The 9,605-nt window shown below is 40.7% G+C and overlaps 1 pseudogene; it reads right to left on the reverse strand.

The window, feature by feature from the left end:
* LOC124035457 overlaps positions 1-8,866 on the reverse strand; it is a 108,144-nt pseudogene extending 99,278 nt beyond the window's left edge.
* Positions 8,867-9,605: the final 739 nt, after the last annotated feature.

The raw sequence follows: 9,605 nt of genomic DNA on the forward strand, positions 1-9,605 counted from the left end.
GAGAGAGGATGGAGGGACAGAGAGAGAGGATGGAGGGACAGAGAGAGAGATGATAGAGGGACAGAGAGAGAGAGAGGATAGAGGGACAGAGAGAGAGAGAGGATAGAGGGACAGAGAGAGAGAGGATAGAGGGACAGAGAGAGAGAGGATGGAGGGACAGAGAGAGAGAGGGTTGACATATTGAAGGAGCTGCTAGTCCCATTGTTTGGGTGTGTCAGGCAGCTAAACAATTATTTGTTTTTCTTATCTCTTACCTTTGTTCAGGTATTTTTCTGAAAACTGCATTGTTGGGCTTGTAAGTAAACATTTCACTGTAAGCTCTACACCTGTTGTATTCGGAGATGCTAGTAGTATTGGTATTGGTACAGTAGAGATGGTAGTAGTATTGGTACAGTAGAGATGCTAGTAGTATTGGTACAGTAGAGATGGTAGTAGTATTGGTATTGGTACAGTAGAGATGGTAGTAGTACAGGTACAGTAGAGATTGTAGTAGTATTGGTACAGTAGAGATGGTAGTAGTATTGGTACAGTAGAGATGGTAGTAGTATTGGTACAGTAGAGATGGTAGTAGTACTGGTACTGGTACAGTAGAGATGGTAGTAGTACTGGTACTGGTACAGTAGAGATGGCAGTAGTATTGGTACAGTAGAGATGGCAGTAGTATTGGTACAGTAGAGATGGTAGTAGTATTGGTACAGTAGAGATGGTAGTAGTATTGGTACAGTAGAGATGGTAGTAGTATTAGTACAGTAGAGATGGCAGTAGTATTGGTACAGTAGAGATGGCAGTAGTATTGGTACAGTAGAGATGGCAGTAGTATTGGTACAGTAGAGATGGCAGTAGTATTGGTACAGTAGAGATGGCAGTAGTATTGGTACAGTAGAGATGGCAGTAGTATTGGTACAGTAGAGATGGTAGTAGTATTGGTACAGTAGAGATGGTAGTAGTATTGGTACAGTAGAGATGGTAGTAGTATTGGTACAGTAGAGATGGTAGTAGTATTGGTACAGTAGAGATGGTAGTAGTATTGGTACAGTAGAGATGGTAGTAGTATTGGTACAGTAGAGGTGGTAGTAGTATTGGTACAGTAGAGGTGGTAGTAGTATTGGCACAGTAGAGATGGTAGTAGTATTGGCACAGTAGAGATGGTAGTAGTATTGGTACAGTAGAGATGGTAGTAGTATTGGTACAGTAGAGATGGTAGTAGTATTGGTACAGTAGAGATGGCAGTAGTACTGGTACTGGTACAGTAGAGATGGCAGTAGTATTGGTACAGTAGAGATGGTAGTAGTATTGGTACAGTAGAGATGGTAGTAGTATTGGTACAGTAGAGATGGTAGTAGTATTGGTACAGTAGAGACGGTAGTAGTATTGGTACAGTAGAGACGGTAGTAGTATTGGTACAGTAGAGACGGTAGTAGTATTGGTACAGTAGAGACGGTAGTAGTATTGGTACAGTAGAGACGGTAGTAGTATTGGTACAGTAGAGACGGCAGTAGTATTGGTACTGGTACAGTAGAGATGGTAGTAGTACTGGTACAGTAGAGATGGTAGTAGTATTGGTACAGTAGAGGTGGTAGTAGTATTGGTACAGTAGAGATGGCAGTAGTACTGGTACAGTAGAGATGGCAGTAGTACTGGTACAGTAGAGATGGTAGTAGTATTGGTACAGTAGAGGTGGTAGTAGTATTGGTACAGTAGAGGTGGTAGTAGTATTGGTACAGTAGAGGTGGTAGTAGTATTGGTACAGTAGAGGTGGTAGTAGTATTGGTACAGTAGAGGTGGTAGTAGTATTGGTACAGTAGAGATGGTAGTAGTATTGGTACAGTAGAGATGGTAGTAGTATTGGTACAGTAGAGATGGTAGTAGTATTGGTACAGTAGAGATGGTAGTAGTATTGGTACAGTAGAGATGGTAGTAGTATTGGTACAGTAGAGATGGTAGTAGTATTGGTACAGTAGAGATGGTAGTAGTATTGGTACAGTAGAGATGGTAGTAGTATTGGTACAGTAGAGATGGTAGTAGTATTGGTACAGTAGAGATGGTAGTAGTATTGGTACAGTAGAGATGGCAGTAGTATTGGTACAGTAGAGATGGTAGTAGTATTGGTACAGTAGAGATGGTAGTAGTATTGGTACAGTAGAGATGGTAGTAGTATTGGTACAGTAGAGATGGTAGTAGTATTGGTACAGTAGAGATGGTAGTAGTATTGGTACAGTAGAGATGGTAGTAGTATTGGTACAGTAGAGATGGTAGTAGTATTGGTACAGTAGAGATGGTAGTAGTATTGGTACAGTAGAGATGATAGTAGTATTGGTACAGTAGAGATGGTAGTAGTATTGGTACAGTAGAGATGGTAGTAGTATTGGTACAGTAGAGATGGCAGTAGTATTGGTACAGTAGAGATGGTAGTAGTATTGGTACAGTAGAGATGGTAGTAGTATTGGTACAGTAGAGATGGTAGTAGTATTGGTACAGTAGAGATGGCAGTAGTACTGGTACAGTAGAGATGGCAGTAGTATTGGTACAGTAGAGATGGCAGTAGTATTGGTACAGTAGAGATGGTAGTAGTATTGGTACAGTAGAGATGGTAGTAGTATTGGTACAGTAGAGATGGTAGTAGTATTGGCACAGTAGAGACGGTAGTAGTATTGGTACTGGTACAGTAGAGACGGTAGTAGTATTGGTACAGTAGAGATGGCAGTAGTATTGGTACAGTAGAGATGGCAGTAGTATTGGTACTGGTACAGTAGAGATGGTAGTAGTATTGGTACAGTAGAGATGGCAGTAGTACTGGTACAGTAGAGATGGCAGTAGTACTGGTACAGTAGAGATGGCAGTAGTATTGGTACAGTAGAGATGGCAGTAGTATTGGTACAGTAGAGATGGCAGTAGTATTGGTACAGTAGAGATGGCAGTAGTATTGGTACAGTAGAGATGGCAGTAGTATTGGTACAGTAGAGATGGCAGTAGTATTGGTACAGTAGAGATGGCAGTAGTATTGGTACAGTAGAGATGGCAGTAGTATTGGTACAGTAGAGATGGCAGTAGTATTGGTACAGTAGAGATGGCAGTAGTATTGGTACAGTAGAGATGGTAGTAGTATTGGTACAGTAGAGATGGTAGTAGTATTGGTACAGTAGAGATGGCAGTAGTATTGGTACAGTAGAGATGGCAGTAGTATTGGTACAGTAGAGATGGCAGTAGTATTGGTACAGTAGAGATGGCAGTAGTATTGGTACAGTAGAGATGGCAGTAGTATTGGTACAGTAGAGATGGTAGTAGTATTGGTACAGTAGAGATGGTAGTAGTATTGGTACAGTAGAGATGGTAGTAGTATTGGTACAGTAGAGATGGTAGTAGTATTGGTACAGTAGAGATGGTAGTAGTATTGGTACAGTAGAGATGGTAGTAGTATTGGTACAGTAGAGATGGTAGTAGTATTGGTACAGTAGAGATGGTAGTAGTATTGGTACAGTAGAGATGGTAGTAGTATTGGTACAGTAGAGATGGTAGTAGTATTGGTACAGTAGAGATGGTAGTAGTATTGGTACAGTAGAGATGGTAGTAGTATTGGTACAGTAGAGATGGTAGTAGTATTGGTACAGTAGAGATGGTAGTAGTATTGGTACAGTAGAGATGGCAGTAGTATTGGTACAGTAGAGATGGTAGTAGTATTGGTACAGTAGAGATGGCAGTAGTATTGGTACAGTAGAGATGGTAGTAGTATAGGTACAGTAGAGATGGTAGTAGTATTGGTACAGTAGAGATGGCAGTAGTATGGTACAGTAGAGATGGTAGTAGTATTGGTACAGTAGAGATGGTAGTAGTATTGGTACAGTAGAGATGGTAGTAGTATTGGTACAGTAGAGATGGTAGTAGTATTGGTACAGTAGAGATGGTAGTAGTATTGGTACAGTAGAGATGGTAGTAGTATTGGTACAGTAGAGATGGTAGTAGTATTGGTACAGTAGAGATGGTAGTAGTATTGGTACAGTAGAGATGGTAGTAGTATTGGTACAGTAGAGATGGTAGTAGTATTGGTACAGTAGAGATGGCAGTAGTATAGGTACAGTAGAGATGGTAGTAGTATTGGTACAGTAGAGATGGCAGTAGTATTGGTACAGTAGAGATGGTAGTAGTATTGGTACAGTAGAGATGGTAGTAGTATTGGTACAGTAGAGATGGTAGTAGTATTGGTACAGTAGAGATGGTAGTAGTATTGGTACAGTAGAGATGGTAGTAGTATTGGTACAGTAGAGATGGTAGTAGTATTGGTACAGTAGAGATGGTAGTAGTATTGGTACAGTAGAGATGGTAGTAGTATTGGTACAGTAGAGATGGTAGTAGTATTGGTACAGTAGAGATGGTAGTAGTATTGGTACAGTAGAGATGGTAGTAGTATTGGTACAGTAGAGATGGTAGTAGTATTGGTACAGTAGAGATGGTAGTAGTATTGGTACAGTAGAGATGGTAGTAGTATTGGTACAGTAGAGGTGGTAGTAGTATTGGTACAGTAGAGATGGTAGTAGTATAGGTACAGTAGAGATGGTAGTAGTATTGGTACAGTAGAGATGGTAGTAGTATTGGTACAGTAGAGATGGTAGTAGTATTGGTACAGTAGAGATGGTAGTAGTATTGGTACAGTAGAGATGGTAGTAGTATTGGTACAGTAGAGATGGTAGTAGTATTGGTACAGTAGAGATGGTAGTAGTATTGGTACAGTAGAGATGGTAGTAGTATTGGTACAGTAGAGGTGGTAGTAGTATTGGTACTGGTACAGTAGAGATGGTAGTAGTATTGGTACAGTAGAGATGGTAGTAGTACTGGTACAGTAATATTGATATCATGGATGGTCAGTCCTATATAGCCTCATAACATGGTTATAACTATAATGTTGATATCATGGATGGTCAGTCCTATATAGCCTCATAACATGGTTATAACTATAATGTTGATATCATGGATGGTCAGTCCTGTATAGCCTCATAACATGGTTATAACTATAATGGATGGTCAGTCCTGTATAGCCTCATAACATGGTTATAACTATAATGTTGATGGATGGTCAGTCCTGTATAGCCTCATAACATGGTTATAACTATAATGTTGATATAATGGATGGTCAGTCCTGTATAGCCTCATAACATGGTTATAACTATAATGTTGATATCATGGATGGTCAGTCCTGTATAGCCTCATAACATGGTTATAACTATAATATTGATATAATGGATGGTCAGTCCTTGTATCCACAGCTCTGTCTGTTTAATCTGAGAGTGGTTACATTTCTCCAGGCCCCATCCTTCAGCTTTTTACCAAAACAGAGGCGGGGCGGCCGTTTTGTTATTTCCCCTTTAAACAGCTGCATTTTATCAACATATCAAAGTGTCACCAACTAAAAGGTAAACAATAAGAAATGCAGCACATGACATTCATTTATCACATGTGAAATAGCATTTTTCAGTCGCGCTCAAAGGCTGCCAATCCATGAACAAAGCGTTTATTTCTTTAAACCCGAATCAACGAGCCCCAATCAGTTGTCCATGACAACAAAATCACAAACAACAGAATGGAACTGGGTTAACACAACCGTAGTTTTACGGGGTTCTGCTCAGGTAAAAACTATTTAACAATAAATCCTATTCTTGAAGATCAAGGGGTATTACAGGTATTGGAATGACTGGAATTGAGAGACTGTTTTGTTTTTTAAAAAATGTGAAGATATAATTGAATCGTATTATTATTATACGGTGTAGAAAGCGATGGGTTAGAGGAAGCCCACATAACCAACCCATTAGGTATCATGTAACATCCATATGCACTGGGGGAAAACATGTATTTAGTGCAAGTTCTCCCGCTTAAAAAGATGAGAGAGGCCTGTCATTTTCATCATAGGTACACTTCAACTATGACAGACAAAGTGAGGGAAAAAATACGTATTTTCCACCATAATTTGCAAATAAATTCATTTAAAAAATCCTGCAATGTGATTTTCTGGATTTTTCTTCTCATTTTGTCTGTCATAGTTGAAGTGTACCTATGATGAAAATTACAGGCCTCTCTCAATTTTTTAAGTGGGAGAACTTGCACAATTGGTGGCTGACTAAATACTTTTTTGCCCCACTGTACCTAGCTGACCATTACATCTAGAAGGACCTCTATAAATACCTAGCTGACCATTACATCTAGCTGACTTCTCTATAAATACCCAGCTGACCATTATATCTAGACCATTATAAGAACGACTTCTCTTTAAATACCCAGCTGACCATTACATCTAGGACTTCTCTATAAATACCTAGCTGACCATAACATCTAGAAGGACTTCTCTATAAATACCTAGCTGACCATTACATCTAGAAGGACTTCTCTATAAATACCCAGCTGACCATTACATCTAGAAGGACTTCTCTATAAATACCCAGCTGACCATTACATCTAGAAGGACTTCTCTTTAAATACCCAGCTGACCATTACATCTAGGACTTCTCTATAAATACCCAGCTGACCATTACATCTAGAAGGACTTCTCTATAAATACCCAGCTGACCATTACATCTAGGACTTCTCTATAAATACCTAGCTGACCATTACATCTAGAAGGACTTCTCTTTGACCATTACATCTAGAAGGACCTCTCTATAAATACCTAGCTGACCATTATATCTAGAAGGACTTCTCTTTAAATACCTAGCTGACCATTATATCTAGAAGGACTTCTTTTTAAATACCCAGCTGACCATTACATTTAGAAGGACTTCTCTATAAATACCTAGCTGACCATTACATCTAGAAGGACTTCTCTATAAATACCTAGCTGACCATTACATCTAGAAGGACTTCTCTTTAAATACCTAGCTGACCATTACATCTAGAAGGACTTCTCTTTAAATACCTAGCTGACCATTACATCTAGAAGGACTTCTCTATAAATACCTAGCTGACCATTACATCTAGAAGGACTTCTCTTTAAATACCTAGCTGACCATTACATCTAGAAGGACTTCTCTATAAATACCTAGCTGACCATTACATCTAGAAGGACTTCTCTTTGACCATTACATCTAGAAGGACTTCTCTATAAATACCTAGCTGACCATTATATCTAGAAGGACTTCTCTTTAAATACCTAGCTGACCATTATATCTAGAAGGACTTCTCTTTAAATACCTAGCTGACCATTATATCTAGAAGGACTTCTTTTAAATACCCAGCTGACCATTACATCTAGAAGGACTTCTCTATAAATACCTAGCTGACCATTACATCTAGAAGGACTTCTCTATAAATACCTAGCTGACCATTACATCTAGAAGGACTTTAAATACCTAGCTGACCATTACATCTAGAAGGACTTCTCTTTAAATACCTAGCTGACCATTACATCTAGAAGGACTTCTCTATAAATACCTAGCTGACCATTACATCTAGAAGGACTTCTCTTTAAATACCTAGCTGACCATTACATCTAGAAGGACTTCTCTATAAATACCTAGCTGACCATTACATCTAGAAGGACTTCTTTGACCATTACATCTAGAAGGACTTCTCTATAAATACCTAGCTGACCATTATATCTAGAAGGACTTCTCTTTAAATACCTAGCTGACCATTATATCTAGAAGGACTTCTCTTTAAATACCTAGCTGACCATTATATCTAGAAGGACTTCTTTTAAATACCCAGCTGACCATTACATCTAGAAGGACTTCTCTATAAATACCTAGCTGACCATTACATCTAGAAGGACTTCTATAAATACCTAGCTGACCATTACATCTAGAAGGACTTCTCTTTAAATACCTAGCTGACCATTACATCTAGAAGGACTTCTCTTTAAATACCTAGCTGACCATTACATCTAGAAGGACTTCTCTATAAATACCTAGCTGACCATTACATCTAGAAGGACTTCTCTTTAAATACCTAGCTGACCATTACATCTAGAAGGACTTCTCTATAAATACCCAGCTGACCATTACATCTAGAAGGACTTCTCTTTAAATACCCAGCTGACCATTACATCTAGGACTTCTCTATAAATACCCAGCTGACCATTATATCTAGAAGGACTTCTCTTTAGTGTCGCTGGTAAATTCCTGTTACATCGAACTTTACATTTAAAATAGTTTAAGATCGTCAAATAGACTAAAACAGCCCTGCATGTGTCATAGCCATATTTATAGGTTTTGCTAAAATAGCTTTTATAGACTGCGGGATATGACAAAGATCAAATGGTTGCTTGGTAACTCGGTTATATGTCAGTACATTCTGATAATAGGGTCAGATGTCCCCCACTTACGGATTTTCGCGACGCTGGCCACCAGGATCCATATCGCGATAATGTAAGGCGTCTGAACGTAGCTCCATTCCCACTGCACCATCTGAAACCCCCCGCCGTGGCGGTGCGACTCGCCGCCGTCCTCCGTGGTCGCGGACGGTTCCTCGGCGGACCGGGCCAGGCAATACCCGGCGAGGCATACTCCTCCCGGGGCTGAACCTGGAAGCGGTCTAGAGAGGTGGTCGGAGAAGCGGGTAGCGACGGACCGGGTTGTCCGCCGCTACGCAGCTCCAGGTCCGGGAGAAACGACGCGTCTGTCGCGGGGAGGTCAGCCGCATCTTTACCGACTACCAAAAGCAGAAGGAGCACAGGCACACTGACGAGGAGCATCTTCCCGTTAAACTCACTCAGCCTCGCGTCATCTTCTATTCTCTTTTTATACACACCATCAAGGGGAGTACCGGAGGTAAGATAAGAAGGACACGACGTAAGGGACGATACCTGTCACCGGTTTACAATATCAACAACACCTCTCTCTCTCTCTTTCACTCTCTCATTAAGCGGTACGCTAGAGGTAACACAGTCGAGCCTCTACCGGCTGGCATAGCCGATCTTGGCACGTGACCCAAACTCTAAGAACCGCTCGGACCGAGTCCCGTTAAAGAGCCATTACATGCGCACGGGCCACAGCAGTGTGCGGATCTAAGAGCTGTCAATGTATTGTTTTTAAAGAGGAATACTCCTGACTATCATTCTGTGAAAAATAACTGCTCCTGACTGCAGCATTCTGTGAAAGATTACTACTCCTGACTATCATTCTGTGAAAGATGACTACTCCTGACTATTTCTGTGAAAGACCACTACTCCTGACCGTAGCCATCTGTGAAAGACAACTACTCCTGACTATTTATGTGAAAGACCACTACTCCTGACCGTAGCATTCTGTGAAAGACCACTACTCCTGACCGTAGCCATCTGTGAAAGACCACTACTCCTGACCGTAGCCATCTGTGAAAGACCACTACTCCTGACTATTTATGTGAAAGACCACTACTCCTGACCGTAGCATTCTGTGAAAGACCACTACTCCTGACCGTAGCCATCTGTGAAAGACCACTACTCCTGACCGTAGCCATCTGTGAAAGACCACTACTCCTGACCGTAGCCATCTGTGAAAGACCACTACTCCTGACTATTTATGTGAAAGACCACTACTCCTGACCGTAGCATTCTGTGAAAGACCACTACTCCTGACCGTAGCCATCTGTGAAAGACCACTACTCCTGACCGTAGCCATCTGTGAAAGACCACTACTCCTGAC

This window comes from Oncorhynchus gorbuscha, linkage group LG05, assembly GCF_021184085.1.
Source record: "Oncorhynchus gorbuscha isolate QuinsamMale2020 ecotype Even-year linkage group LG05, OgorEven_v1.0, whole genome shotgun sequence".
In the NCBI taxonomy this organism is placed as follows: Eukaryota; Metazoa; Chordata; class Actinopteri; order Salmoniformes; family Salmonidae; genus Oncorhynchus; species Oncorhynchus gorbuscha.